We start from the raw sequence: 6,664 nt of genomic DNA, 5'->3' as shown, positions 1-6,664 counted from the left end.
CAATTACACCCAATGTGCAGATATGATCAGCCTTTGTAGGTGCAATTAACTTGCTCTTCAAGAATCCACAAGTAGATGATCACCACGGTCACTTCTTGTTTCTTGGAGCTCTTCCTCTCTTTCTGTAAGAATGCACTTTCTGTAAAAGATATCACAAACTCTTAGATTTAAAAAAGTTCTTACAAAAAACAAATTCGCGTCAATTTATAGATAAACACAACTTTGACGCATTTTAATCAACTAACCTACTAATGCAGTCGAATATAGCAATTCTGTTATTGCAGATAGATGCAATCAATGCAGTTAATTGAATGTATAATTAATGCAGTCGAATTTTATTTAATGCTTGGTCAACATATTTGAAAATATAGTCGTTGTCACAGTTATATCAAGCATTAACAATTATTCAAAACATAACAAACTCAGTCGAATGCAACACGCATGTAATCGACTTTATAACAGAGTAAAACAGTTTTGAAAACTTTTATCTTTGAAAAACTCTCACAACACACTTGAAAAAGTTTGTGCAAAGACATGAGTTTTAATCAACTCATCCCATAATGAAATCGACTTAAAACTGTTGTTTTGCTACACAATTTAAGTTCAACAAAAGTGCTTGTGGTTTTTCTTTTCCAAAAACATGTGTCATGCATTCATGTATAAAATCACATATATAACACAATGAAATGCAATGAACAACACAAACAACACAATCATGTTCTCAAAAATGCATATAACTTGTAAGCTTAGAAAATGTAACACCAAATACATGTGCGTTATTAATTATGTGTTGTCATCATCAAAAACTCAGATATCACCGAGATTGTGGGTTCAGCTAAACTAGTGCTCCCCCTATCAAAAATCTAAACAATCTCCCCCTTTTTTGATGATGCACAATCATGATTAATAATCAACCATGTTGCACAACTCAATACAGATTATCAATCAATCAACCAAAAATTCTCCCCCTTTGGGCATTAGCAAAAAAAGGTAAGCACACAAAGGTATTGATAGATAGATAATCAAGCATACAGAGATGCATCAGATAATCATAAAACAAGTAATGATGCTCCCCCTGTCAAGAATATTCACATGAAATTAAGATATTCTCCCCCTTAAATGAAGGCATGTGAAAATCTCAATGATATGCATTGCTCCCCGTGTCATTATGCATATTTCAATCTCAAAATACAGATGCACAATGCAGTACATAGAAATTGTCAAATCATTTATCAGCATGTAATAACACAATATCATATTAGATAAATCACAGTAATAGTATGTAGATACAGATTCAATCAAACAACATATTTTAATCTCTTATCATCTCAGATATTTTATCCAGCAGATAAGCATAGAGATATAAGAATAAACAAACAACATCAAATAAAGCAAGATTTAAAGATATCAGATATTCCAGTTTAGGAATCTTTAAACTCCTGTTGATGTTTAATCGATTTGATCTCAGTCAAAGTCGATTTCTTGCTGTAGCATTTCTCATATTATCCAGTTCCATCCAGTCAGCAAGTGATATTCCTGCAAAACCTTTCCAAGTCTTTCCAGATCAAGCATTTTAGAATCAATGTAATACAATAATTAATATGTGAGTATGCAAATGTTATGAAAGTAACATTAATTAATAATCCATTCACATACAAGCACAATGTAATCCATTTGATCTATTCAATTTAATTCAATCACAGATTTATTTAACCATAAATTCTGATTTCATTGATATTATAATCACGAAGTACAATCAGATAAGCACAAAACAAAGATGACATATAGAGTCATCTAATACATGAGAACACAAGATAACACACTAATAATATAAAGTAAACTTCTAGAACTAAAACAAACTAAGATTGTGATCATAGGACCCTTAATCTGTTTTAGATGACTCCACAACTTCATATGTTGATTCTTCTGTTGATGTGGAGCTTTCCACATAATTCTTGATGATTTCATCCATTTTATTGTTCATTTGCATAAGTGATTTCTTCATCATGCTAGCTCTCTTGGAGACTTTCTCAAAGTTGTTCACCAAAAATTTTTCAAACTCTGACTTAGGAGATAGTAAGATCTGTTCACTATCAGAATCAGGTGTTGCATCCTGATCATTTGTTGGACACGGTATATCACTGAATATCCATCCTAGAGTAGTTTTCTTCAACCCAATGCATGTTAGAGTTGCCTTTCCAATTTGATTGCTTCTGTTACATGTGATCTTGGTTTCACCGGTAAAATCAATTTTACTAAGAGATAGAATTTTTCTTATAAACACACCATAGGGAAGATTATGTTCGTTATTGTTACCAACATCAATGATATGTTTCTTGAACACAACTACCTAGTTAGTTGATATCCTGAACATTATTCCATTTAGCAGATACAGATCCTTTGATGTCAATTTATCATAATGAAATCTTCCGGGTAACAAGACCCCATCAATGATGTATGCAATTATTTTCTCTTCTTTATCCAGCCATCTATGTCAAACCCTTTTTCCTTCTTGTACTTTCTTGGATATCTCATACAGTCTTTAAACATTTTAATCTTCTTAGTCCACCTATTTTGAAAACAGTCGGGTAGGTGTGACATGCGTCCTTCATCCTTGACTGCAGTAACCTGTAGCCAAGCATCATTGTTGATAACAATATCTACCCCTTTTACGCGTGAGTGGATGTTGCCATCAAATACCTTGATATTGTTGTAAAATACTCCGATAAGTTCCAGATAGCAGTCGCCCTTCATCTGAACGAAGGTAGATAGACCTTGATGCTCAAGTTTTTCTAGAAAGATGAATCCTTCATTTTTGAACACAGATAACTCAATTGATTTGTATGGAGTAACATCTTTTACATTTTTCCAACACATGAACCTTTCTCTAATAGAGTTGTCACTGATCCACCCTGAAGGACTTACCTTTCTTTCGGATAGAGCAACTTTTCTAGTACTCGAAGATGAGGCGGCCATTCGTAGAAACAGTGGAATGTGCAGAGACACTTGATACAGATCAGGGTTTGTGTGATACAACTATGAAGCAGATACAGAGCATACAACCATATATGTAAGGGCACGAACAAAACTGGTTTAATCAGGCTCAATTTAAATTTTCAAAACATAAGAAAGTCCAAAACAGGGACTAATAATCGGTTTTATTAAAGACTAAGCCGACTTAATGTTTTAACAGAGTGTTACCAAAAGTAGAGAAACACATACATGAAAAATATTCGACTCAACAATTAATACAATCGATGAAAAGTCGCATAGCAGTATTTTCACAGAAAACAAACAATTCAAGCATCATATAGCAAGCATGCATATAGCAATCAGTCATTCAAATACTTATGATATATGATGCATGATGCATGATGCATGAAAAGGTTTAGATATAGTTACCACAACTAGTGACTCAAGAACTTGTTTATTTAATCATGATAGTTCATCCTTGAGTTGAATACAACTTTAGCAGCTACTGCTCCTTTCCTACACAATAGTTAAACGGTTTTGACGTTGGTACCCATTTGAATTTGGGTCTTGTCTTGTTAGTAGCAGGAAGTTGTTCCTTGGGAACCCATTTGTATTTTCCCTTTGGAACACCAACATTTCTAAAATAGTAGTTTCTAACAGTATGACCAATTGTGTTGCAGTAAAAGCATGCATTAGTAGTAGGTTTACTCAGATCAATAAATTTCTTTGAGTTTATGATGAGTTGTTATTTCTTGAACTATATTTAGTTTATTGCACTTAAGTAAACCAGGGAATTGTGTTTAATTTTCTATTATTTCCCCGTTTTCCGAATTCTGCTTAATTTCGTCAGAAATTCGTAATTGTGCTAATTTGGGTTTTCTGAGCTGATTAAGTGCATTTCTGGTTGCAGGGAAGTTGTGGAAACATCATCTGGAGCATTGGGATATGGCGTGAAACACTCAAAGGCTCAACATTTAGTCATTTAGATTCTAATTAAAGTTGTAATTTCGTTTTCTAGAAGCCCTTAATTAGAATTAGGTGTTTTGGACCCCTTTAGGGGTAATTTTGTAAAAAGACCCATTTGTAAGACATGTGCCTTTTTGGTTAGGGTTTTTAATTGATTATGGACCCCATTTGGAAGAAAAATCTCGGCATTTTAGAGAGCCTTAGCCAGCCACACAAAGGAGACTCTTACAGACTTGATATTTTTCATGTTTTGGAGCTTTTCTCTCTTAGGGTTTGTTGTATGAACACTCTTATGGAGAGCTTGACTTGGGTGTCTCGTTTTTGGCCATTTCAATGAGCAAGATGCAGATTTTATTCTTCTCTTAATTTACTCTTGGTTGTCTTAGCTTATTGGTGGTGAAAAACTATTCATTTCCACTTCCATTTGCTTGTTCTTGATGCTTGGAGTTTGAGTTTTGGAGCTTGTCTTTGCATTTCCATGGTGGATGTTGGGTTTGAGTAACTTTATATTTCGTTTTTCTCTCCCCTTGCTGCTGTTCCTCTCGGTTTTTATCTCATTCTATATGGTTGGATGATAAAAATGAAGTTCTATGTAGTTTTAGGTTGAAGAGAGCTTAAGATGATGTGTGGGTGTTGTGGGTTTAACTCTTTCCTTGCATTTTTCGGTTTTGATGCTTGAGACTAGGTTGGGATCAGATCTTGGTGATGTTATGGAGGCTGGACAGAACTGGAATGATGGTCTAAGTATTATTTTCGTTTTTGCAAAGAAACTTGAAGAAATAGTAGTGTTGAAGATGGGTTGATGAGTAGAAGTTTGGGTTTATTGTTCTTGTGTTCATTTGCAACTTTAACTTTGGTTTCTTGAAGTTGTTCTCTGTATTGAAGAGTGGAAGAAAGCTTTTGGATGCATAATTCTTGAAGAAAAACCGTTTGGAGTTTGTAGGAGAGAGGAAATTGCTTCATTTAATTTTTACCACTTTTGGACCAACACAAAAGATGCTTGTTTTGACCCAAGGAATGTTTCCACTTTGAGATTTGGCCTTTGCTTGTTCCAGCCGTGAATTGCAATGAGCATGGAGGTTTTTGGAGTTTGTTTTCATTTGATTTAGCTTACTTGGCACATTGATAGGAGCACCCATGGTATCTTCCATTTGCACATTGGTCTTTGAAGCATTCTTTGGCATTTCCACTTGGTGGTTCACGTAAATTGTGTGCTTTGGTGTATAAAATCATTTCTTTGCTGCATGGAAGGAGAGAGGGGACGGTCTTGGAGAGTGTGGAAGGCACATGCTTAATTTCTTGAAAAATGGTGCACATGGGAGAAGAAGTCAACACATTTTGTGGCTTATTTAAGGTGAAATTGAAGTTTGACTTGGGTGCATGGTGACTCACGGCCATGTGCTTTTTCTTTGGCCAATTGGACTTTTAAATTCATTTGTTAATTGCCATTATGACAAGTAATTTGCTAGGATTAAATTAGGCTTGTTGGTTTCTTTGGTTTTTAATTAATTTAATTAATAGGTTGAGTTTATGTGTTTGAGTTAGTGTTGCATTTAATTATTTTTAACTGTGTTTGTTAATCAATTTGTAACAGTGTTTGATGTTTGAATGTTGTCTAAGGCTTTTAATAGTGCTAGTTTAATTACCATGCTAGCTTAAATTAGTTTGTTTGCATATGTGTCTTTATTGAGTTCTTTAATTTTTGCAAAACATTTTCAAACCCCCCCCCCCTCCCCCCTTTTTTTGTGTTAGACTCGATTTTCGAACCGCAAAATTGGTCCTTGAGAGACGACCTAGGAGTCAATTCCTAGCTATACTGCATTCCTTATATGCAATCAAATTTGTATGGGTCGCGACAGCCCACATCAGTTTATCCTATTACTTTTGGCCTTATAACAAATACATTGTCTGTAGATAGCTCTTCCAGATGATCTTAACACATCATCAAGATTTTATTTGCCTTGAGTGAATTTTGTCAGCGTACTGGTTAAGTACTCAATTTTCTCAACATGTAGAGGACAGTTACCACATTCTTTCTCAACAACTTGTACTTCGGTCTTTCCTGTCTTTGCATATTTCAGAGCTTCCTCAAGATCTTTTTCAAGTTTTTCATTATCCTGCACAAGATTATCAATTATGTATTCATAATCTCTTCTCTTAGATGATAATCGATTCACTTTATACTGAAGTCGCGTGGCCTCTACATGAATTTTCTGAAATGCACCCAGTAGCATGTAGTACTTGACTTCAATTGGTTCATTTTCAAATTTATGATCACTATCATCTTCAGATTGTGCAGAGTTTGCCATAAAGCATAAGTTTGACTCCTCTTCAACACTATTGTCATCATCACTTGAAGAGTCTTCAACACTGTTTTCCCAAGCAATATAAGCTTTCCTCTGCTTCTTGTTCTTGTCCTAAGGATACTTGAAGAATTCTTTCTGCTTGTTCTTCAAGTTTGGACAGTCAAGCTTGATATGACCATCTTTCCACATTCATAGCATTGAACAACGTTGCTTCTTGAGCTCTTCTTTCCTCCTCTTGAGAAACCTAAATTGTTAGTTGCAGAATTCTTATTTTTCATGAATCTGTTAAATTTTCTTACCATCATATTCATCATTTCCTTTTCTGGTATATCTGCATCTGATTCAGTTTCAGGTTCATGAATCTTTGTAGCTTTCTTGCTTGTGGCCTTTAAAGCAATTGATTTCTTCTCTTCAATTTC

Source organism: Vigna umbellata, chromosome 8 (genome assembly GCF_029865625.1).
Source record: "Vigna umbellata cultivar VRB3 chromosome 8, Vumbellata_1.0, whole genome shotgun sequence".
NCBI classification, from domain to species: domain Eukaryota; kingdom Viridiplantae; phylum Streptophyta; class Magnoliopsida; order Fabales; family Fabaceae; genus Vigna; species Vigna umbellata.
Note: the sequence above shows the minus strand (reverse complement) of the source record.